Genomic DNA, 26,569 nt, shown 5'->3' with positions numbered 1-26,569 from the left:
AATCAGCATAGGACAAGAGGATAAAGGGATATTTTAAAAGAGGACTCAAAGGGTTTAAAGGAAAGCAGGCAGGTGTAATCTGGCACTCAGAACAGCAGAGCCCTAGAACAGACACAAGACACAGGAATGTTTAAGAGGAACCAGGGGCTAGCAGAGAGAGTCAGGGGTCTTTCTGGGCTAAGTGAGAGGTGAATGCAAGAAAGAAAAAGCCACAGGGCCTCAGGGCTGAGGGCTGAGCCAATTTATAGGAGGAGGAAATGAAAAGGAGTGACACACCCAGGAAGCCCAAAGTAAACCCAGGAGACAGAGACCCCAAAACAGGAAAGAGCTTCTTCCTGGGGTGCTGAAGGAGTGCAGAGGACAGGAACAATACATGCAGAAAGACTGGAGTTTTGGGATTTGGTCGGTAAAGACAAGGGTCGGGGCCAATTTCAGCAGCTGAGCCAGGCTGCCCATCTGGAAGAAAGGGAACATGTTGCCCACTCACCCTACATGGAGGCCAGGCTGCTGCCCACCCACGTCACTACCCAGACTCTGGGTTTTTGCAGTGTGATACTGTGTTGTTTCCTGGGTGGACTGGTCTCTGGCAGCCCTTCATACCCTACCTACCTTCTGGTTTCAGAAGTAGCACAGAAAGGACCCCAGGGCTTCCCACTCTCCAGAAAATTCAGCCCACTCCTGGCTGGAAGGAGGCAGACAAGCAATCCTTCGTTCCAGCGAGGGCCTGCAAACAAGGTCTGCTTTCAGAGCTGGCTTCTGGCATTTGTGTTCTGTGGGTTCCCCGGTGGAAAGAGTAAGGCACTCAGAGAGAGAAGAGAGAGGGCATTATCCCCACAACGGCCCTGGAGAGCTGGGCTGTGGTTACTAGAGGTGGTTCCAGGACTTTTATTCTGAATTCTCCAAGGAAACCATCAAAATGATGTGAGATAAAGTTAGCTGATGGTAGCCTGGCTCAGATCACACAACTTAAACATGTGAATCTCCTTCCTTCTCCCAATAGGCCCAACTGCTCCTCCTGAAGATAAGCAGAAAGTCTTGGAAGTTTAAAAAACTTTAAAGAGGATCTCTCTCTCTCTGGACTTAAATATTTATTAGGGGGCAGGGGAATCACCAAATTCAAACATTTTCTATGAAAACTGGTCAAATAATTTATCTTAATTATCATGTAATAACCTTTAGTATTTGAAGGAAGGCAAGTTGCTCAATAGCCCAAAAGAAATATTTAATGCTCTAAACTACAACTCCTTCCCATACACCAGACAAGCTGTGGTCAGTAGGAACAGCCCTTCTGACCTGATTGGGATTGTACCCTTATAAGAGGCCCTACAGAGCTTGTTCATTCCTATTGTGGGAGGACACCGTTAAGAAGGTATCATTTATGAAGCAGAGCAGGCCCTCACCAGACATCAAATCTACAGTCACTTTGACCTTGAAATTCCCAACCTCCACAACTATGAGCAATAAATGTCTGTTGTTCCTGAGCTGCCCAGTCTAAGGTATTTAGTTACACTAATCCACACAGACTGACAGTTTACCTTAATGGGTTCTTGCACATACTAATAAAGCAACATCTGTGAAATGGCAGTGCATGGGAGTGATCATAAACAGATTTATTACTATAGGTTCCTGCTTCTACAGTGTGTATAACCTGGTCGGAAAGACTAAAGAAAACAACAAATGAGAGATAAAACGTACCCTGCTAATATGCACTGGGAGACCAGGAGTGGCCAGCAATCCAGGCAACATGGCTCAAGGGCAGGGACAGCTTCAGAGGGAGGGAATGAGCATCTGCTCCAGTCGAGAGACATGGGCAGCAAATCAGGCGTTCAGGATTGAAACACTGCTTGTGTTTCTATTGATTTGGGTCATGGGCCACTTAAAGCTGGTGTAAAAGAAGTTCTCCCACCTGGCTTTATTCACCCCAGTGAGCAGACACAAAATATCCACTCATGTACACATTTGTCATCACTAGGGCAGGTCTCCTCTCTGGCTGTCTGAACTGGGCCACAAGCCAACAGAGACAACCCGGGAGGTGATGACGGCTACACACATGCCCCCACATCAAACGTAGTTTGGTATATCCATGGCCAGTCCTGGATGCTACTGACCACAAAGGTCACTGGGAAATGCCTCCATCACTGTAGCTACACAGGCTGAAGCTACTGAATTGCAAAGACAGGAGCAGGTTTTCTTCTATCCTCTCCAGCCCCATGGACTTTCATGAATGTATATGTGTATAAATACTTAACAACTTGAGCAATCCCCAAATTCGGAGAGATTTTTTAAAAAATCACTGATTAAGGTTATGAAAGATCAGCATTTACTTAATGTCTTGGTCTCAAATTCAGACATGAGCACACAAAAAATAATATTCATCTCTCTAAGTCCTCAGGGAGTGCTCGCAAAATACTTGTGAATTTTATTGCATCTTGGGGGCCACCAAAGGCTTCAAAAGAATTTTGCACATAAAGCAAAGTCTGATTGGAAACATGTAAGTGGGCACCAATGGTTGGATTTGCCACCTAGCACCCTCAGGGTTAGCTTATATTTAAACACACAGCTCTTGCTTGGATTCTCAGTCACAGATGCTTGAACATGTGGCAGACTGACGATCCCTTCCTCTGGGCTCTAGGAAACTCCCAACCTGCTCAGGAAGTCTGTGCTAAAAGTCACCCTGGTTCCACCCTGGACACAGCCCTGCCCAGCATGGCCCACAGCTCCAACAGATCTATCAGAGCAAGCAACTTGCCCAGTCTGAGGTGCTGACCACTCTATGCTACACACCTTCACCCAACACCCCCCTACACAGAGGTCCTCTTCCCATATTCCCCTCTCCACTGTGATAAGCACACAGATGTATGTCAGGTCTTGGAGCTGGAGTCGGAGCCCAGCATGTGGAAGCTTTGTTCCAGCTCTGCTTCTCCCTGGCTCTGGAAGTTCAAGCAAGTCACTGTTAACAAGTGGTTTCCAAGGTCCCTTCAAACTCCCACAATCCATGAGGATTCATTCTCCCAAGATGGGGTCCACAGAGAAGTGGGTGCCTCCCCGAAGTCTGTTTCCTGCCTAAACTCCTCAAGACTCCTATAACCACACTGCAGGCCAGAGGCTTTCCAAAGATGCCAGGCCACAATATCACCTTGCTCCCGCTCCCATCAAGAAGGGATCCTGTTTCTCCTCTCCTTGAATCTAGGTAGATTTTGTCAACACTCTGACCAAAACAATGTGGCAGAAGCAACAATACCAATTAGGGGCAAAAGCATCAACTAACCCAGAGACCTCCCTTGCCTGCTTATTGGAGTCCTGAGAATCCCTGAAGAAGGCCAGGCTATTCTGCCAGGCAGAGAAGCCACATGGAACAGCCACACAGGGCAGCATTGTGGACATCCAGCCAGTGAAGACTTCAGTGATTCTGATCCCTGTCACCATCTAACTGCAACAGCATGAGAAATTCAAAGCAAGACCCTCCCAGCTGAGCCCAGTCAACCACAGAACCAGGAGAGAGAACATTGAGGTTTTAGGACTGTGTGTGTGTGTAAAAATGTACATCTGACAGGGAAAGATTCACCACCCACCACCATGCAGTTCAGGATCTCCACCAAAGCACAACCAGGCAGGCAGCCATCGGGAAGCAGAGGCTCCACCACCTGTAGGGGAAGGTGCCTAGTTAGGAAGACAAGCAGGGCAACAGACTGAGCTGACATGATGGGGTTCCTCATTGAGCATCCTTGCTCAGTTTGTTGGGCCCAATTACCAGGGCTCAGGGGCAGTAGAGCCTCACTCACTCAACATAGGGGGAGGGGCAAGGCTTAGATGGACCTGGCCCTTGGCCATGGTTCAGACCTTGGAGGGAGGAAAAGTGGACTGAGTTGAATGACATAGCTACACCCTGGGGGCTTTAGGACAGCAGCCTTCCTTTACAGGAGGGCCCCCAGCTTGGTTACACTATGTCCTCAGACCTCCTACCCATAACCACTTCCCCCAGGAAACCCCAGTGTAGAGCTCAACCTATTCTCTCCACTGTGCTGTTCACTGGGCCACATATCTAGGGTGCCCAGCAAGGATCGGGCCGCACCAGAGCATGGATGTTAATTCCAAGTCTGAGACGACAACTTCCTCCTGATTGACTTAGAGAAAGCCAACCACTTGGAAGTTCAACAAGAAGGACTCAAGAAGTTGTTCAACTCTGCATTTAGGTTTTTCAGCCTTTAAAGATAAAGTGAGGGGCTGGGGATGTGGCTCAAGCGGTAGCGCGCTCATCTGGCATGTGTGCGGCCCGGGTTCGATCCTCAGCACCACATACAAACAAAGATGTTGTGCCCGCCGAAAACTAAAAAATAAATATTAAATTTCTCTCTCTCTCTCTGTCTCTCTTTAAATAAATAAAGATAAAGTGAAACCTTGAGCCATACTTTTGAAGGAGTTTTATCTACTTCTTCTCTAGGCATACATGGGGAGCACTCGCAGCTGCTTACCATGTGGACAGCGGCTACAAGCACCAGTGAAAGGACTCAGACAGCATGGATTCTGTACTTGGCTTAGCTCCTAACTATGGGACTTAGGGCAAACCAATTATCCTTTTTAGCCTCAGTTTCCTGATCCACAAAATGGAGGATATTAGTATGTATTCCTGTGGTTTAGTTAAATAAATGCCCAAATAAACTAAGATTATAGCAAGACTCCCATCCGATGAGAGCAGGTCTTTCCTCTCACTTCAGAATCCCCAGCTAATCTCTACTAGACCCAGAGCCACCTCACTAGCCAGGGGACCCTACCTCCAAAGCCTTCACTCTTGTCTCCCATCCATATTAATATTGTCCCAACCCATTCATCTGGAGCTGGCCTGATCTCAAGACTAGAACCTGCCTCACCACCCTTCCTCATCCCTAACCTATATCCTATTTCCAAACACTGCACTCAGCTGCCAACTGCCAAACCCCAAGGTCTGCCTCCCAGGGTCCCCATTATCTTTGACACTAGATAGAAACAATTCATTCCCTTTTCCTGGTTTTTCTGAACTTGGGCACAGGGCAGGTTTGGGGATGAGAAGCCAGCATCTCTGTTCAGGACCTCCTTCACCCACCAGAGGCCCGCACTCCACACTTGGCCTGCAAAATGAAGCTCCAATGTGCTCTTCCACGTCAAAGGACTATAGGGAGCATCATACATGCGGGTGGACTCAAAAGTTTCTTTGAAAACTATGAAGCACTAGATAAGTTTCTATTGCTCTTGCTACTCTTGTTCACGGTCTTTAGTGTGGTCTCAGACTCTGAGTCTCTGGAGGCCTGGGATTGCTTCCCGGGCAAATTCTTTTGGTACAATGACCACACACAGAGAATAAAATTGATGCTCTTTGTGACTCCAGTGCTGTTAGCAAATGCAGTGTGATCCACAGGACAGAGGCTGGGAGAGAAGTCAGGAAACCTGGGTCCTGACCTCCTTGATCTGCCAATGAATTAACCGCATCACTTAACCACCCAGGGCATTTTGCTTTATGTGCATAATAGAGCTTACAAGCCACCCACATTCCTATTCACCAGGATACCAGGAGGGCAAAGAATTTGAATAGAAAAACACTACACAGTATTTAGTGGGCACTGAGAGTTAGAAAGAGGAGATGACAAAGAAAAATGAAAAGGAAAAAGAAAGGAAAGAGGGAACGCAGGCATTTGGGGTAAAGTATGACGTTCTTGAGAATGCCAGGCTAAAGCTGGGCATATTGACCATGCTTGTAATTCTAGCAACTTGGGAGGCTCAGGCAGGAGGACTGCAAGTTCAAGGGAAGCCTCAGCAACTTAGCAAGGCCCTAAACAACATAGTGAGACCCTGTCTCAAAATAAAAATAAAATTGTTTTAAAAAATTTTTTAAAAGCTGGGATGTAGTTCAGTTGTAAAGCTGGTAAAGCATCCCTGGTTCAATCTCAGTACCAGGGAGAAAAAAAAAAGCCCAGCTGACATGCTAGTGAAGTTCCCTGTATAGAAAGGGTATCCCAAGCCTGAGAGTCAATGTCTAGGTTAATTGACCCCAGAGGGTCCAGAAGACAAAGCTGAATGAAAGAAATCAAAGTCTTCCAGCATCTGAGATACCAGAAATAGCCACACTCGTTGCTCTTTGCTTATACAGCTCAGCTCAGATCAAGAGGCAGATGAGGAAGTAACAGGCCCACCACCTGCACAAACTGTGTAATGTCCCTCGAGGGGTCCTGGTCAGGCCACATCCTGGCACACAAGGTCCAATTCAAGAAACATTCAAACACCAAGACCTGAAAGTACGCGGGGCACAGTGGTGTGCTCCTGTAATCCCAGGGACTGAGGAGGCTGAGGCAGGAGGATCACAGGTTTGAAGATAGCCTCAGCAATTTAGCAAGGTCCTAAGCAACTCAGCAAGCCCCTGTCTCAATATAAAAAAATAAAAAGGGATGAGCGTGTGGCTCAATGGTTAAGCACCTCGGGTTCAATCCACGCTACCCATAAAAAAATAAAATAAACCTGAGTGTTTACTTAGATGAGATTCACTGAGAACATGAGAAGCAAAGGTTCTCTTGGAATGAAAAAAATAACTTTTAACATCATTTAGTTTCAACCTTCATAATTCAGAAATTTTTAATGCAATATCCCTGGCTGAGGATTTATTCAGTGGCTGCATACACTACACTCTTCAAGTGATAGAGACCTCATTGTGTTATAAGTTAGTTCATTTCATTCTCATTTGGACAAATTAAACTCTTCTCCTTCCTATTAACCCCAAATTAACCTCCTCCAGGCCTCCCCAGATACTCTGGAGGTCTAAGTCTAAATACTTTTTACTTTACCAGCCTCCAGAGAACTTGAGGCAGTTGGTAGAGGTTTCCCAGAGACTCTCCTGAGAGCAGGACAAATTTTCAGTGTATCCTAAAAGCAAACCACCCAGCCCCCTTCCACACTTCTTTCCTGATGACCTCAGGCCAGCTTTGACCTCAGACTGCAATGAGACACTGACTGCTGTCCCCACTCTACTCAGGGCATTGCATCCTGGCCCTGCCTCTGGCTCTGTGTTTGATTTACAACGACTTGGCCTCCTGCCCCAATTTAGGCAAATGCCGGTCCATCTTAGGACTTGTCTCGGACATGCCATGTGATGAGATTAAAAAAATAACAGCTCCAAATTCATTCCCCTTAATGGAAAGCAGCCGGTCATCTATCTTTAGGCCTAATAATGACTGACTTTAGAAACTGTTCAGCAGGCATTAAGTATTATCTTTTCTAGCATTTCATTTGACAGATGAGGAAACAGAAGTTTAGAAAGACACAATTATTTGCTCATGGTAACAGAGCTGGGAAGATATAAACTAATCTTATTTTCCAGCCCCATATTCTTCCTATTTCAGTTAAGCAGAAGCAAGGCTACATTATGCCTCTCTTCTGAATATATTTTGGGATAAATTTTCCATAGTTTGTGTGTAGTTGCATTCATTCTTTTTTTTTTAATATTTATTTTTTTAGTTTTCGGCGGACACAACATCTTTATTTGTATGTAGTGCTGAGGATTGAACCCAGTGACACGCGCATGCCAGGCGAGCGCGCTACTGTTTGAGCCACATCCCCAGCCCCGCATTCATTCTTTCTTTGACTCAACAGAAATTCACTAAGCACCTTTTATGCACTTTGTAAACAGTCTCAGTAAGACCTGAAATAAGGTTCCCACAGGGATCTATATATTAGTGTGTGTGATCACACTGTGTGCATAAGTGTGTGTGAATTAAAACTCATGCATGGGGCTGAGGTTGTGGCTCAGTAGTAGAGCACTTGCCTGGCACGTGAGGCACTGGATTTGATCCTTAGCACCTCATAAAAATAAATAAAGGTCATCAACAACTAAAACAAAAGAGAAAGAAAGAAAAGGAAAAATAAATAAATAAAAGCCAGGGACTTTCGGTCTAAAAAAGAGAAGAAATTTCTGGCCTTAAAAAAAAAAAAGAAAAGAAAAGAAAAAAACTCATGCATGCATACATCCACTCAACAATAACCAAACACTTTTGAAACTACGATACACACGGCTGCAAGTCAAACAGTCACATTCCACTACCGCAGGGCATTCTCCTTCTAGTAGAGGCCATTCTCGAACGCTGTTAATTTGATAAAGCCCATCCCAGGGTCTGTGGGACTCAAACCCAGACGCCTAATCAAGACTGGCAGGAGTGGTGGCGGAAACTACCCATAATGGTGGGGGGGGACTGAAGCTGCTGGCCCTAGGGAATTGAAAAAGCCTCTAAGAAGAGTGGACCTCTGAGCTGAATCTTGACAGTTGATATGAACTGATCAGGCAGAACAGAGTGAGAGTACAAAGGCAAGGAGGCGAGAGGGCCTGATCCTGCCAAGGCAGACAGGCACAGCTGGGGAGGCAGACAGGTGGGGTCACAGAAGCCATTCTTTATTATGCTAAGAGTGTGTGTTTGCTCTAAATACAATAGGGATTCAGAGGCAAAATTTAAAGAGAGAATAAACAGGATCAGATTTGAATTTTGGAAAGCAAGCTCTGGCAGAGAACAGGACAGATTAGAGGGTGGAAGGCCAAAGGCAGGAAAACCTGGCAGGAGGCTAGGCAGAATTCAGGTGAGAAACCGGCATTGAACCTGATGGCTCAGGCCCCTACACGCTTCAAGTTTGAAATATATCAGGGGAGAAGAAATTATTTTTCACATATGTCTCTCTCGGCACAGGTAATTTCCACAAAGCTCCGCAGAACTGTAATATCACCTCATTATTCTCCTTGGTGATGCTGGTGGCCCCAGAGAGTGACACCACTGCTCAGTAAGTGGTGGCTGACTGCATGAGCGGTGGAGGTGGAGAAGTCCTAACCAAATAAAGTCAGGGTTCAGGAAGCACAGAGAAATCAAGTTTAAGCAAGGCAACATCTGAACCAAGACAAACAAAAAAGTTTCAGGATGAAAGGCATAGAGTGAAGAGCACAGGGAGCATAGGAAACCAATAAAGCAGTCAGCACCTGCTGTCTCTGGTGGGGAGATTCTGCATATCTCCCTTTGCAGAGTGCACTGAACACAGCCCATAAAGCACCCAAGAGAATCTGGGAAAGGAGCCCTTCTGGTCAGACAGGCAACAAGAGGTAAGAGTCTGCAGCAGAGTTGGCACAGGGGGTGTGCATGTGTGAGCAGTTAAGTAGGAACATCTGGCAGCAAAGAGGACTGTGTGGGTGAGAAAGAGGCAGATGCCAACAGGCAGGGGGCTGTTTAAAGCTGGCTAAGCCCCATCACATGTGCCATTCGCTCTTGCAGATGACAAAAAATGATTAATAAAGAGGATAATGTTAAGCCCAAAATAATGTATTTTCTTACTGGAGGAAAATGCTGATCTAGGCAAGTCTGAGCTTTCTTGGAACTGGAGGACCCTGACATTATCATCTAATTCCTAGGAAAGCCTGACCATTTTTTTTTTTTTCAAAAGATCATTTTTCCAAAAATCAGGAGCACTTGACCATTGGTGTGCTACTTAGAATGACCCCAACTGAACACTTTCCACAGAGCAGTGGGATTTTCACAAAATTCATGAGGTTTTGCTTCAAGCCACACAGGAGCAACAGGCCTGGAGCTGCACTAAGCAAGCTTCTCAGGTGTAAAGATTTGAGATTAAAATATTTCTCTATTTGTATTAATGCTAAACAGAAGCCAACAAAAACAAGGTTTGTAACATCAATTATTATCTTCCAGGTCTTCTAAATTGGCCCCGAATATGTATTACCGTGAGCTAGGAAAAAAATATTCAAAGGGATGAACAGGGGCCAAGATGTCAGTCCCGTCTCTGAATTTCTGGGTCATGGCTGTTTTAAATTAGATTCTCAATGCTGTTTCCATGAAACTGTTGGCTTAGCTCTGCAGTGGAAAAGCTATTTTTGTGCTCTGGACCACAGATATGAAGGCATATCCATAATTTTAATCATTTTGTTTTCATAATGCTCTTTCCCTCTGCTTAAGAACAGTCAAAGCTATCACTGTCATTACTATTTCTAAAAAGTCCCTTGCAAAGACATGCTCTGAGTCATACACAGATGCCACAGGACCCAAATAATGATTGTTGTAAAATAAGCACATTTTAGGTTTTGTGAAATTCTCAAGTAACACCTTCAGTATTTCTTCCTATGGCTACCTTCTCTCTGTCAGCTCCCCATCACCTACTCTTGAATGACTCAGGAGGGTCTTCAAGCCCCTCCTGGTAAAATCTAGTCCCAAAAGTGTCTCTCTAATATTGACACTTAACAGGCTCCCTCTGGGGTCTTTGTAATAAAAGTTTTATTTCCTTAAAGGAGAAGAGCACCAACAAATAAAGTGAAGAGATATTTCTGGTTAAGAAGGTCCTGGTTCTTAGGTAACCACATAGGTATTTTATAGAAAGGTTCAGGAGTAGGCTGTATGAGCTACCAAGTGACATACAAACGCATTAAGAAATCTTACACAAAAGAAAAGTAAATTGATTACCAAGAAAATAGAAGATAATAGGGGGTGTGACCAAGGGTTCTCTCCAGAAGTCTTCCCTATTAGACCTTCTAAAGCACAATCCTGGTTTTGAAAGAACCAGCAAGAGATGGTACAAATTGGGAGGGGACTAACATTTGTGAACACTAATATATACCAAGCACTTGACCCATATATTTCCTGTCATCTCACTGAATTTCAGATCAACCTGTTGAGGTAGATTTTGTCATTACTGTCTTACAGAGAAGAAAACAGCCTTAGATATATTAAATAACTTGCCTAACGCATTGAAATCCAGGCCTGCTTGACTCTAAAATCCATTTCTTTTCCATTATGACTTAAAGCTTATGTGAGGATCAGAGAAGACCAAGGACTAACCCTGGTTTGGTTTCCTTAAAGTAAAGAACAGGGTTTGCTGGAAGGGTTGGTGGAATATGTCTTTGTATAGATTACTTTAAACGTGACAAACAGGCTCCACTGATATCAATCAATGTCCTCAGAGATGGTGTTGGCTGCAAGTAAAGAATCAATTGCTTGGTGTATGCCTCTCTTACCATGAGAGGCACGATAATCATGCAGCCTAGCAGAGAGAGAAAAGCAGCTTCACACAGCACAGGGAACACTGGCCTTTCACATGCAGTGTTTCCCTTCAGTGTAGGTGTTGGGATGCCTCACATCATACTCAGATGGTGTGCAGAAGTGAGATTGCCTTTTGCAAACTTCTCTTGAAGGTCTTAATCTACTACGGAGACTCTAAAGGCCAACATTTGGAAAGCATCATGTTTGGGAAATTCAGATCTCATCTAGACAGAAAATATGTGGCCAGACAGACAGCAAGACACCACAGCAAGGGTGCCTGTGATACTGATGTCAGCACCAGTATCAGGAGCAGCCTATTCACATATTCACATCCTAATGTATATGTATTTACCTACTTGGATTCTACTTTACATATAACACAATAAACTTTAAAATTAGTAGTTAAAAACTTTATTCACAATGATGGATTGACAGAAGAATTACCCTTCCTATTTAATCCAAACACTTCAGAAAACAGAACAAAAATATATATATATAATAATAAAAATATGTTCTAAAACCTATATATAATTAGGTACCAGCAATGAAGAGGGAAGTCAAAGTTCGATCAATGAATGGGAGCTGAAGCCACAGAACTCATGGAAAAATCCAGAGACGTCAGAGGCCTGAATAGCCAGCACTGGGATTTTGATGACAATGCGTGCAATGGGGGAGTGCAGGTGATGGCCACCTCATAGCAGAAGCCCTCGGGGAAGCACCTGCACGATGCTGAGGGCCACAAAAGCTGCTTCATAAGTGAAACTGATCTAGAAGAACATCATTCACCAATGAGAGGAAGCAGCAAGAAAGCCTGTCATTTGCTTGGGCAAAGAGTGGAAAATGAGAGACCTATAAAATATGAAATCCAGGCTTGAACTGCATGCAAGAACAAGGTTTAAATGCATACTTGCAGATCACACAGGGGCTCTATGCCAAGAAATTCACAAAAAGGCTATTCTGTAAAACACACAGGGCACCAGCTGAAGTAAATGTAAAATTACTTCATAAGGATATGCTAACCGTCTGAGTGCAGAGGATTTCTTTGGAAAACAACTCCTGATGAGTACATAAAACATAGGAGGAAATAAACCACCATTTAAAAAGTCAAAAAAGGAGATAAATAATCTAAAGTATAAAATAAAGTATTGAAAAAAAAATTCAAATGTTTAGAGATGATAAGACAAAAAAGATCATATTAGAAAAAGGCAGATATGAAGTACCAAATAGAAATCCTAGAAATTAAAAAAAAAAAAGACACTGATTTCTTTTAAAACAATAGATGAGTTGAATAATAAACTAAGTGGAAATGAACAAATATTAATAAATTGGAAATAAAACTAAAAAAAAATATATAAGAGAGATAAAAGGATACACAATACAAAAGTGAATTCTCTTCAGGCCCAAGATAAGATGGGAAGGTTCAAAGTTTACCTAATGGATTGCAAATGGAGAGATGAGAGAGCACAATTGGTATGGGAGTAAGGGCTTTTAGCTTCTGACATTCAGTCCTACTCCTCTAGCACCTAGAAGTATTCCAGACCTGTAGTGACTGCCCAACAATTTATTTTAATTATAATTATTCTAAAATAAATTTGTAGTGAAAACAACTGAAAAACCTTTAGAGAATAGACAGAAATCTTCATCTCAAAGGCACACATACTGAGTTCCAAGGAGGACACAAAAACAGACCAACTTGGATATCAGAGAGAAAGGCAGAATGTGAAAGGCAAAGCAAATCTGGAAAGTCTCCAAGAGAGAAAACAGATTCCCTAAGAAAGAGCGACATGCTGAAAAGAGATATTTCATTAGGAACGACTGAAACTAGAAGACAGTGGAATGATAGCTTCCGGAAGTCGAGGGAAAGCTACTTAGAATTCCACACCTTGCTAAATCATCTCTCAAGACTGACCTGCAACACAGACATTCTCAAAATAAAAGACTATTACAAGACTGAGTATTAGAACTCCAGACCTTTACTGAAAAAATTAGCAGTAAAGAAGAGGTAAGCAATGGTATGCAAGAAGCAATCTAGAGAAAGAAATCAGGAAAGTTAAACAAATGTTGGTTATAGGAAGGAAGGAAATAATGACCAACCTTTGTGACAGTGGGTAGGGGGAAATTGGAAGAATTTAGACAATGTGGAAGAGGGGCAGATCAAATTTAAAGTCATCTAAAATCACTGCATCATTTAGAAGAAAATAAAGAAATTGACTAGACTTTGTTAAATACACATGCTAGAAATGGGAGGATACTATTAAAAAATACAAATATACATCTTTCAAAACAGTTGACAGAAAAACAGAAATACGCAAAACTTGATCAATTCAAAAACAAAAGGAAAAGAAAAAAAGAACAAAAGTGGTAAAACAAAAAAATAAGCCAGGCTCAGCGAAACCTGCCTATAATCCCAACAACTCAGGAGGCTAAAACAGGAGGATTGCAAGTTCAAAGCCAGCCTCAGCAATTTAGCAAGACTTTGCCTCAAAATAAAAAATAAGGGCTGAGGATATGGCTCAGTTGGTAGAGTGCTTGCCTCACATGTACAAGGCTCTGGGTTTAATCCCCAGCACTGCCAAAAAAATTTTTTTTAAATAAAAAGGTCTCGGGATGTGGCTCAGTGACTAAGCACCCTGGGTTTGGTTCCCAGCACCACACACCAAAAAAAAAAAAAAAAAAAAAAAGGAAGAAAGAAAGAAACATGGCAGAAATAGAATATATACCTACATATATTATACACATGCATATCATATGTGCATAATATAAATATATATATTACCAAGAATGTAAAAATCTTAAATATATTATTTTAGGTTGAAATTTTAAAAATCAAGAAACATATAAATGATTTTTCTAATATACATATTTAAAGTAAACTCTTAAAGAAAAGTTAATATAAAAAAAAATACTGGGGCTGGGGCTGGGGTTGTGACTCTATGGTAGAGCGCTTGCCTCACACATGGGAGGCACTAGGTTCAATCATCAGCTCCACATAAAATAAATAAATTAAGGTATTGTGTTCATCTACAACTAAAAAATTTTTTTAAAAAAGAAAATACTAACCAAGAGTAAGCAAGTATAGCAATACTAACACCAAGCAAAATAGAAATCAAACCAAAGCCATTAATAGAAATAAAAGAGGACATTACATAGCAGAATGAAAAAGAAATTCAGAGACTGTACACACCTCTAATCCCAGGGACTCAGGAAGCTGAGGCAGGAGGATCACAAATTTAAGGCCAGCCTCAGCAATTTAATAAGACCTGGTCTCCAAAAAAAAAAAAAAAAAAAAGAGCTGGGGATTTAGCAAGGTGGTAGAGTGCCCCTGAGTTCAATCCCTAGTAAAGTTAAAGGAGGAGAAGAAAAAGAAGCAATTCACCAATCATGGATTTGCATAAGCACTGATGGAATCACAAGAAGAAATTAACAAATCTACAATGAGAGTGGGGGGTTTTAATATTTTTCAGAAACCTAGAGGAACTCAGAAAACAGGCATTCAAGCAGGAAAGACACAACAAATTTGATCTATCAGAGTGATACAGAATTTTGTACCATCTAAGTAGGTAATATATTTTTCTTTTAATGCACATGCAGAATGTTTGGTAAACTCATGTAATTGAACATAAAGAAAGTCCTAACCAAAAAAAAAAAAAAAAAAAAATATATATATATATATATATATATATATATATATATATATATATATATATATATATATATATATATATTATACACACACACTATTATACAGACCATGCTGTTTTTTCATAATGTAACTAAATTAAAAATCACTAATAATTTAAACAAAGTAAAAATAAAATTTAAGTTGAAAAATGGAAAATTAAATAAATCTATAGGCTTAAAAAGAAGTATCAGAAGTAAAAAGAAATATTTAGAGCTAAGTGATAATGAAAGCATCACATATCTAAATGTATAATGTGGCTAAAGCAATACTTTGGTAAATTTATAGCTTTTAATTAATTTATTGAAAAACAAAAAATAAGTAAGCTAGGCATCCACTCAAATAGCTAGAAATAGAAATAATATAGATAAAAAATACAAATGAAAAACAAAAAATATGGATAAGAAACTGTTTATTTGAAAAAGCTAATTACATAGACCTGTATGTTAAATAAGAAAAGAGCTGACACAACATATTATGATGAAAAGAACATAAGACACAACCAATACTTATAAAACCATAAAAGAAAATTATGAACAACTTTATGTTTACAAATTTAAGAACACATAAGTGGATCATCTTAACTAAATAATCAAAACTGAATCAAAAATAGAAAAATTAAATTCATTAATAATCAATAATAATTTATGAAACTTGATACAAATACCCTGTATAAGTGGTTCAGATGATATCACAATTAGTTTTAATGTTTTTTGTTACCAGGGATTGAATCCAGGGGTGCTTAACCACTGAGCCACATCCTCAGACCTTTTTATATTTTATTTTGAGACAGGTTCTTGCAGAGTTGTTCAGGACCTTGCTAAATTGCTGAGGCTGGCTTTGAACTCATGACACTCCTGCTTCAGCCTCCTGAACCACTGGGATTACAGGCATGAGCCACCATGACTGGCCCCTTAACAAACTTTTGTTTATTCATTTATTTATTTTTAGTACTAGGAACTGAACTCAGGAATACTTTACCACTGAACCACACCCCCAGACCTTTTTATATTTTCTTTTCAGATGGTCTCACCTAGTTGCCAAGGCTGCTCTCAAACTTGCTATCTTCCAGCCTCAGGTTCAGGAGTAGCTGGGATTACAGGTATGGGCAACCACATGTAGCTCAACAAATTTCTAAAGAACAGATAGTCTTTATCTCTTATAAAGAGTTTAAAATATATAAATATATAAATGAAAGAGGAAAAGCTATCCACTTACTTAATAGGATTAATATAAACTTAAAAACAAAATGAGAACAAGAGAAAAAAGGAAAATTATAGAATAATTATTTAACTTGTGAACTTCCAAAAAAATTCTAAATAAAATGCTAGCATATTATACCCTATAAAATAAAAGATTGTACATCTGCACATGTATATATACCTATGCATATGCATGTTTTTAACTATATTTTAATATTTATTTTTAATTATACTCATTAATCACATTGTAATATTAAGAAAGAAAAACATACAATAATCTTATATAACTTACATGAAAGGCATTAAAACATTATATAAAATCAGTCATAATACAATTTTTAACTTAAGAAATGTTAAGAATAGACAGAAAGTTCTTAACTTAATAAATATCTACTAAAACCTAAGTAAAAGTTCATACTTAAAGGAGAAACTTTTAAGAGTACACATTAAAGACAAAATTTAAGGGTATCCTCCATCACTGTTACTACTGAACATTGTAGAAGTTCTACCCAAGGCAATAAGAAAGATACAGAAGCCATAAGTAATTGAATAGAAAAGACAAGTTACTGCTGTTTTATGATTACTAAATTAAAAGTTCAAGAATATTTACATGCAGACTTTTAAAACTAATAGGAGAGGTAAAGGATGATACTAGATAAAAGAATAAAATTTAAATTCAGGAATATTTCTATGGACCAGCAAATAACAAATTAGAAAATAAAATAAGAAAAAGAATATCATTTAAAGTATTGACAAAATCTATAGAAATAATTATAGCAAAAGCTGTATTAGAGATTTATAGGAGTAATCTCCAGTAGTCCTGAATGAAAAAGACGAGAAGATCCAGTATTATAAAGATGTCATTATAAATTGAGTGCAATTTCAATAAAAATCTCAACAGAATTATGAATGTGTGTGCAAGTAGACGACTAACATTTATATAAACTCGTAAAACTCAAAAAGGCCAAGAAATTTTTAAAAATATGAATGTAATCATAAGCAATTATTTCGTGCTTCCTTACATGGCAGGGATTATTCTAACATTTTTCATGCATTATCTCCTCAATTACTCTTGAAGTGTTTACCATTATTATTTTTATTTTATAGCTGAGAAGACTGAGAAAAGCTAAGTAATTTGCTCAAGGTTAGTCAGCTAGAAAATCACAAATGCTCATGGAGCTCGGGGTAGGATTACATTTTCATAAATCCACACCTACATACGTATAGAACATTCTTGAGAAAATCCTAAAATCTAGGGAGAAGACAGGTTACATTACAATGAAATGACAATAATCTGTGATCAGACTAGTAGCAATACATTCAAGAAGATGATGGTGAAATATCTTCCAAGGACTCGGGAAAAATAATTTTGTCTAGAATACTACACGGGGACAAACTCTCATTTATAAGAGCAAAACAAAAACATGTTCAGGAATATGAATATTTTATAACATGCCAAATACTCTTTATTAAAAAAAAGCTTCTAAATTTACATTGGCATGAAGAAAAATGAACCCAGAAGAAAGGAGTAGGGTGTCAGAAGTAGCAGCCACACAAGTGTCATGAAGAAACACAAACATGGCAGAAACAGGTCTTTCTCCACCTCATACTAGCCAACACCTCGAAGAACAACAAAGGCCCATATTGGCAGAGCTCTGAAGGCAGACTTTGCCCAATCTACTTTAAATCTTGCCTTGTACTGGAACTATTCCAGAATCCCATAGGGTGCCTAGAACTCCTGTCTAGCTGGAAAGTCTCCATAGAATTCTGAATTCTTCTCACAGCAGAGCTGGTTCCCAAGGAAAGGTGAGCTGCCTCTGACTAAGTCTGGAGCAATTTTCAAAGAACGAAAGAAAAATAACAGTGGGAGGTGAGAGAGGTGGAAAGCAGGGACATTTTGCAAATAATCAAAATATTAGTTCTTATTAAAGCATGATATTTTTCCTTCCCTTTTCTATCTACTTTTTCCTTATAGTAAAAATATATTATTATTATTATTATTATTATTATTATTACTATTATTATTATTATATCACATGTTCAGGGAGAAAGTAGACAGTAGAAATTGAGATACACGGACTTTTACCACTGACCTGAATTCAAGATTCAATTCCAGCATTAGTAGCTATGCAGCTTTGGGCAATTTACCCCTCTGATCCTAGTTTCTGAATCTCTATAACAAAAATAATAGCAGTACTTACCCTAAAGAGTTTTAAAAGGGGCTGGGGATGTGGCTCAAGCAGTAGCGCGCTCGCCTGGCATGCGTGCGACCCGGGTTCGATCCTCAGCACCACATACAGACAAAGATGTTGTGCCCGCCAAATACTAAAAAATAAATATTAAAATTCTCTCTCCCTCTCTCACTCTTTCTTAAAAAAAATAAAAAATAAAAAAAATAGTTTTAAAATGACACACTATGGTGTAAGTGCTTAATGCTCAATATTAACTAGTATTGTCGTAAAAAAAAAAAAAAAATTGAGAAACATAGCCAAGCACAAAAAAAAAAAAAAATCAAAAGCACCTGTAATCCCACTATCCATAGCAATGCATATAATTCCAATTTTTTTATATTTTCAAAAAGAGAAATAATAATGCTTTCTAATCTATAGCTAGCTCTATAAATTCACTCCCATACTCTAAGAATGTCTTATACAGTTCAGTATTTTTGTACAACATGGTGTTTAAAGGTCATATGGTATTCCTTTAGGTTGTTTTATTTCTTAAGGACCCCTACCCTCCTTCCTCTCTGCAGGTACCATACTTGATGTATGTGCAACTCATCTGACCCGGCCAGATAGGGGCTGCTTGCCTTCTATTAGCTAACCATCCAAACCACTTACTCCTTAGGTCAGGGACCCTTTGTAGCCTTCATGACATTCCAGCATCCACAGCAGTCTATCGTGAGGTTGCTAAGCCACCTCTGTAATGCCAAACCACCCAGTTTAACAAGATTCCATGAGAGGAGCAAAAGCTGAACAAGGCAGAAAGACAGTTTTTCTCTATATAGTATCAGGTATTAAATACACGATTAGAAATTCTCAGAGGGAAATTAAAAAAAAAAAATGTCAGGAAGAGGAAGAGACTGAAGATTCTTATCTGAGTACATTGTTTTTCTAAGCAACAGGGCCAAACAAGTTTAAACCTGAAGGGCATTTTTTTGAATGGAGTCACAATGCTTCCTTATCAATAAAGCTTAGAAACCACAGTAAAACCTTACAGTTTCACAGAATGGAGAACTGTCAAATTCATCAGTGGAGATAAGTAAATTATATTCTGTTTTAAATGTTATTTTACTTTCAATGAAATTTTTTTTTAATTTTTACTTCTAAGTGGTTCAATGCCTTGACCTGTTTTAATGAGTTGTTCACAATCTGATCTACATTTGTTACAATCACATTTATTGTTTGTACAGAAAGGGGAATGGCTAAAGTTCTTGACAAGTGTGTTCTCCTTACATACAATAAAATTTCAACATCACTCCCTGCATTCCTGTTCACACAGTGAGCAAAGCTTTTTCTTCCAGGTCATGTGGAAGTAAACCAGGCTCTGGCTGCTTCCCCTGCTCGGATTCTGAGTGAGTGAACAGAGGTTTGCAATATAATCCAAATCAATCCCTAAAAAGAATATCCCAGATTCTAGTCTCCATTTTCCCAGACCCATGCGAGAACTAGCAAGTTTCCTCTAAGCACCCAGAGAACCTAGCTTGTCATGGAAACACTGATTCAACCATAATAAGAACCAGCATAAAAACCACAATGAACTAAACATGTCTTCCAGCCAATCGGACTGTAGTTGAAGCCACAGCCTAGGGATTTAATAAATGAGTTTTTTTTTTTTTTTTCTTTGTGGTCCTGCTCATTTTAGCCTCTTCCATAGCCTTGTTTGCACAACTTCTATTTAGAGAGAGAAGGGAGTGGAAAGATGCGGGCTAGCAAGGCAGAGACCTGCAGATGGGCAAGGCCAAGCTGGAATGCTAACAAACGCTGCTCAGCTCAGCCCAGCCCTGCCCTGCCCTGCCCTGCCCATCAAGCAAATTAAAACTTGTAACCTAGAGGCAGCTTTAATAGCTTGTTTGGGGTAGTCTAAAAACAAGCTACACTTGCTTCTTTCTCCTACCAAAACAGTTGAGTGTGGACCAAAGCCTGCTTTCAAGAGACAAGGTTCTGCACCATATTTTTAGCAGGCAATCTCTTCTTCTCTTCTTTTTATCATTCTTCCTGTTTCTTTTCTTTCAGGCTTAGAAAGACGAATTATATGAAGTGTTTGTTATTATCATTGGAAGAAAGCAGAGTCAGTGGAGAGGTTAAAAAAGAAGATGCCAAACCAACAGAAATAGTAAAATCCTAGGAAGGAATAGATTTCAACTACCCCTACCCCTCAAAAGTTCAAATTCCAAATTCCAAGAATGTTATTCCTGCAGGAAATATTTGGACAAGTGTGGCGGTGCTTGCGGCTGTGTCCCCTTGGCCTGGCTCCTCGCTTTGGGGGGACAGGATAGGCTGAAGACTTCAGTAGGGGTCTAAGTCTGGGGGCCACGGGCCACCCAGGAAAAGGGTAGGAGACAGTAGTGCAAAGAACAGGGGCCAGAAAGAAAGTGAAGGGTCTTGGACGGACGAGATCCACAGCCCCCAAGGAGGACTGAAGGGCAGGGCCACTGACCCCTGTCTGGGAGACCCGGGATCCACGCGCGCGCGTGTGTAGAGCCCCCGGCCCCGCTCGGGGAAATGAATCTAGATGCTTTTTGGTGCTGTCGGAGTTTGTTTTCTTTACAGTCGGACCCAGAGCAGAGGTGAGGAGGGGAAGCCCCGTCGCGGCCCACCCCCTTGCCCGCCCGGGGCGCCTACGGGGCAGCGAGTGCAGGTTGAAGGAAGACGGGGACGCAGCACGTCGGGGCGCCGAGCGAGCCCAGGAGTTGCCCGAGTCCCGGGATCCCGCCCACAAACTTTCCTAGAGAACTGAGAGTGGCCCCACCCTGGAGAGGGGGCTCCCAAAACGTCCCCGTCTGTTCCCCGGGGCTGGTCACTCACGCGCAGCGTAGCTGGGGCTCCGACTCTAGCCGCCGCCATCCACACTGGGAGGGGTGGGGGAGGGGAGGGGCGGGTCCGGAGCCCGCGGAGTGGCAGGGAGGGGAGGGGCTCCCGTCCCCGCCCCTCTCTTCCAGCCCCGGCTCAATCCCCTTTCTCTTCTCTTCTTTCCCGCCTTGGATCCCCTGAAGTTTTTCCTAGTGTCCGATTCCCCAATTTGCCTTCCTGCGTGTGTCTTCAATCTCTGAATCTCTAGACCCCAAAAGGAGGAGAGAGCGCTCACTCCTGAAAAAGTGGGGTGATGGTGGAGAGGGGTAATGGATTACTTAGAAAGTCTCTGCTGAGGGCCTCTTTTCCCTTGAGGTGGAACCCACCGTGTTAGCAGGGTAAGATGACAGGTAAAGCTAGAACCCCGCCTTCCTGGGAGCTGTCAACTCTTGGCAGGATGGCCGGAGACAGTTGAGTGACAGGCCAAGCTGTGTGGCTGCAGCGGGAGATAAGTATCTACTACCTATACCTCAGTGTGCCGCCTTTGGAGTGCAGAAGCCAGGAGAAAAGGAAGTCGTCCTCCCAAGAGAGGTTTTAGAGTGGATTCTAGACCTTGCTCCGTTACCCGCCTACAGGTGACTCAGAACTAGTCTCAGCCTCCTCCTCAAGTGAGCTGCCTCCCTGGAAGAGAGTCAGAATGAAAGGAGGAGCCCCTCTTCCCAACACACCCGGCCCCTGTTCGTGGAAGGGAGACTTGAGCTGCGTTAAACAGGCTCTGAAGGGCCAGAAAACGGAATTCCAGAGCCTAGGACATGGTCTTTTGAGGGCTGGCAAGACTGGAAGGTTTAAGAGGGGAATGTTCAGAAGGGAAAGTGAAGCTGGGCATTGAAGCAGAAAACAGGAAATCCATGAAAATGTTTAAGCAAAGCAGTATTTTGATCCACGTGGTATCCCATTCACTTTTGTATTCCCAGAACCTGGCACCCAGTAAAATCTTCACAGGTTCAAAATGGCAATTGAGAAATAGTGTAACAGTCTGCAAGATGAACTGCCTAGGAAGAGGGGAATTGCACCTCAGGAGGGGAGTCAGGAAGAGCTGATGAACATTTCAAATCAAGTGCTATCTGGATGGTGGAAAGAAAGTGGGAGGATTCTGGCAGATTCTCACAGAACACTTCCCTGCCTTTCTATAGCAGTGTGATTCTTTATTAAATGTTCTTGCAGGTGTAGGCTTGTTTTTTGTTTTGTTTTGTTTTGTTTTATACCTTAGAGTGTCCGTGAAATGGAGAAGATTGAAGTACCCTGTTCAAAAACCAACCCTGTTCAGGGGCTATGAGGGAGGAAACTGACATTCAGAGAGGCCAAGGAAGCCTGAAGTCACACTGCTGGGACCTATTTAGGATACCTTTATTCTCAGATAAGATTTCTAATTATTTATACTTAAGACACTCAAGCAAACAGGAAAAGGGCCTCATGTCCTCCTCACCTCCCCATTTCCTCCAGCTACCTTCCCAGTGATGCTCAAGAGTCGAGGAAGGGCAGGTGAGAGCCTGTAGAACTGACTGGGATCTTTTCAGAGATCTTCGCTGAAACCAGACAGCACTAGTCCCAGTCAGATGCTTGGGAAGGAGCTGAGAGAAGTGGAGAGAGAAAGAAGAGCTGGGGACGTGGGGGTTGGAGGAAGAGAAGAAAAAGAGAGGTGGCAACTCTTTGTTGTTTGTGTGCCTTGACCTCCCCGCAAAATTGGACCTCTTACTATCCTATGTCCAGCCCACCCTTTACCCTAGGGCCTCCCAGGGAGGCCAGCCCATCTCAGAAAATGCTGCAGCTAACTGGAAAGAGGATTCATACAGAAAACAAGCCACTGGAAAAATAGTAATTATCACTGTACTTCAATAGAGTTCTGAACGCACCTTTTGAATTGTCATCTTTGAAATAAGCAGGATGGTCTTTATTAGTATGTAGCCCACCTGGGGAAAGAAATCTCTTTTGGAAACGTTGACACCTCTGCAAAGCAAACAGGCCCATAATTTTCTACAGCATAAGTACAGTTGGTTGAAAACCATTTTATCTTTTGCAAAGGATAGGCCTTCCCCTTCTTTGTGATTCAGCGTTGCCCCCAAAGATTGCCACTTTCATGAATGCAGATTTATTTCTTTTACTCCAACACATATTTCCAGAGGATTCTTTCTGGCAATGTCCTTTTGTATCAAAATCTGGTGGTAAACAGCTTAGCCTGGCCTCAATAGCTAAGCCATCACAGTCATTCATCCCCAGCTGTGACCTCATTTTACTCCAGTTCTTTCTTTGCTTTACAATAAGTAGACTCTCAGACTGTGTCATTTTCCTTTTTGCTAACATGTTTCCCTTACCCCACAGCCTTTTTATGGAAACATTTAGGATTTCTACAGTTTAACAACAGGTCTCTAATGTGTCTATAGATAGGGCCTAGTAGATTAACTTGGAATTCCTCAAAACTCAAGTCAGCCAGAGCTGTCAGGATCAATTAATAGAACTTCAGGAGGAAAAACTGGCTTAATCCCAAATGATTGATGAGAACATTCCTCTATAAAACCTTTTCAACAGTAAGCCTCTATTTAAATGATAACACTCATTCAAGATAAGGTAAGGGCTTTTTGGAAAACCACATTCAAAAGTTGTTAGTGGATAGCTTTAATAACAGTTCAAATGAAACAGGAGGGAAAAAAAAAAAAACAAAACAAAACACCCTGTCATTTTAGATGCATGATGCATTCAGACCTGATGTTTGAAGAACTAGCTACTGCTAAAATGACTTGTTCTATGAGGAAATTCTAATACCCATTGGATGGAAATTTCCAGAGATAAATGCCCATGTCTTCAAAGAGAGTGTCGATTGAAATCAATGCTGTTTAGGCCAGTAGTCACCATTCTGAACTTCTTGAGATTGCCTGTCCTTTATCCTGCAGATGGGACACCCTTAGGTATGGCTTCAGCTACACTGACCTTGGCTACAGTTGTTGATCCAATCCTTGATCCAGTCCTTACAATGTATCCAATTAGCATTTACTGAACACTTCCTGTAAACATGGCATTCTGCTAGGCACCAAGGGAAGTAAGTAAAAGATACCTGCCTCACAGCATCTGAAGCTGTTTAGAGAGATGACATACATAAAGTAACTATATGAGACTGGTTGACAGTTTAACACAACTGAGGAGTATCCTAAAGAAACACAGGAAAGCTGAGAGAATATCCTTCAGTATCTGTGCAGGATGTAATTGAATGACATTTTGTTCTTAACTGAACTTTACTGTTTCTATTTTTGGGCCCAGAAGATGTCACCATGGGGCTATTCCACTCCTCCCTTGTGTTTAAGAGAACAGTGGGGTTGAGTTCAGGGATATTAAAGCGCCCCCCCCCCCCCCAGGGGGGAAGGACTCAAGGTTCTAACAGGAGAGGTACTTTTTTGAGGCCTCTATTCCTGCAAACAAAAGTCCCCAGCATGTTTCCATTTATGACTGAATTTTTCTAATCCTCTCCTTAGGAAAAGTTATTCTAACACTCTCTAACCCTTTCTTTCAAAGACTTGGAAGAGCTATAATGGGTTTTCCTGCTTGAATACTTTGATTGCCAGTTAATTTCCTAATTTAGATCTAATTACTAAACTGCTTAAAAATTTAAGGCAAAGAGGCAACCACTTACTGACAAGCTTTCCATTTATCACCATGGTATCTGAGGACATGGCTCTTAGCAGAGAACAGAAACTTCCTCTTCAAACATAGAACAAACTATTCCTTGTCAGTGTGGCTCCCACAGATGTTTTCTTAGTCATCATCAACCAACTATGTTGCTATCTTCACATGTTGAAGTTAAGCAGTTTGAAGTCTTAAGACATGGGAGTAATTTCCAGGGTTAATGCTGCATAAAACAAAACTATAAATTGCACATATTTTCTGTCTGAGGATTTTTACTATGAAGAAGGCTTTAATTCATTCATTTTGTTCCAATTCATTTGGTGACTTGGCTAATTGGTTCATCATTTTAAGTTTTTGCTTTTTTTCCCACACTTTTGTTTGCAAGCGGAATGGCTGAGTTTGGGGTTTGTTTAATGGATAATGAACTTGGAAGTGGTCATGTTGTTAAAAAGTATCTGTTAGCTTAACTGATAGTTTCTTACCAAATGGCTGAGTTTGGGGTTTGTTTGTTTAAAGGATAATGAACTTGAAAGTGGTCATATTGTTAAAAAGTATCTGTTAGCTTAACTGATAGTTTCTTACCAAAAGCAATGAAGAATCCAATTTTATCAACTTTGAAAACTGAGTAGTACTGCATATAACAAGTTAATGGAGAGGGAGTTTAAAAAATACCATACAGTGCTATTTATTGGTTTCTTAAAGCTGTGCTTGAAGGCTCTTTTCCCTGCTTTCTAGGAATAGTGTAGATCACCATGTGGACCAGTGCCCCCTGGAGTTGTACAGACCAGTAAAATACTTTCCCCCCTTCTCATTTGGTATTTCTTCTCACATAATCCTAATTTGACTAAATACATATTTTATATAACCATGAACTAACAGGAATAAAAAAATGAGAGTTGTGTGCTTGATACTTCTCATTTTCCAAATTTCCAACAATAAGTAAGTAATATATAATCAAGAAAAAGTAGGAAATGTCATTTTAATACGTTCTAAAAATCCCATCTTCTCCAGTAAGCAAGGCATGATTAATTAGTCCTCTTTTGGTCTTGGCTTTCACTCTGCATGGACTTCAAGTCCCTACTCTGTGCCTAGACTGAGAATTTCCTCTCATTTTTTCACTCTCCATGCCACATGAGGCCTGAACAGGAGAGGTAAGCTGCGAAGGTAAGTTTGATAGGTGGGCTGCAAAGGTAAGTGGGGGGGAGGGCAGTCACTGGAAGGGCTTCTGGAGCTGAGTGAGGGTTGTTTTAAAGGTGAAAAAGACACTCGATACCCAGGATGTTGAAGAAGGGAGGTCCTGGGATAACAGCAGTGCTGCTACCAGAGATCAACTAATACAGCCTGGAGCAGGTTGCGGGTGCTGGGAGAGAGTTTTTGTTTTTTTGAGATGGGGTGTCACTATGTTGCCCAGGCTGATGTTGAACTCCTGGGCTCATTTTAAACTAATCTCCTGCCTCCACCTCCTGAGTAGCTGGACTACAGGCCCACACCATGGCACCAGGCTTGAGGGTTCTTGAAGATGAAGTTGGCTGAACACTCAATTGATTTGACCACACTGAGAGCAGGTTATCATATCTGGGAGAAAACTTAGGAATAAATTAGTGATGAGAATCATAGAAAACATAGTTAATAATTTTTAAAAATATACAATGATTAACTCCACAGAATATAGAGTTGTACAGGAAAGGAAAAGTATCATAGGATGTTATATTACTCAGCTACCACTAGCATTTGAGTAGTCACATTGAAGCATATACTGAATATCAACCTAGACAAATGTTGATATACTAATTTAAAGAGAAAGTATTTATGTGAATGTGAAGGCTGGGGGCAGGAAGTGGATAAAGCAGACAAATAAATCTTCATCTTCCACCTCAGAGTCAATTAGTGATGCCTAAGAGGAAAGCAAAAGTAACATGCTTTTTGGAAATAGAGATACCAAGACAGTGAGCAGCAGTG

The 26,569-nt window shown here is 41.0% G+C and overlaps 1 protein-coding gene across 2 annotated transcripts in view; it reads right to left on the bottom strand.

The window, feature by feature from the left end:
- Positions 1–20,994, bottom strand: part of Ston1 (stonin 1) — a 50,995-nt gene extending 30,001 nt beyond the window's left edge. The window contains exon 1 of one of the 2 annotated variants that reach the window (XM_076832678.2): positions 20,951–20,994. The gene's annotated coding sequence lies outside the window, so the exon portion shown is untranslated. Of the gene's footprint in view, positions 1–18,124; positions 18,173–20,950 lie in introns of those variants that run through there. The other variant, XM_077105151.1, reaches the window with a different exon arrangement.
- Positions 20,995–26,569: the final 5,575 nt, after the last annotated feature.

Source organism: Callospermophilus lateralis, chromosome 14, assembly GCF_048772815.1.
Source record: "Callospermophilus lateralis isolate mCalLat2 chromosome 14, mCalLat2.hap1, whole genome shotgun sequence".
NCBI classification, from domain to species: Eukaryota; Metazoa; Chordata; class Mammalia; order Rodentia; family Sciuridae; genus Callospermophilus; species Callospermophilus lateralis.
The sequence above is the reverse complement of the archived record's forward strand: the minus strand, read 5'-3'. Positions and strand labels throughout refer to the sequence as shown.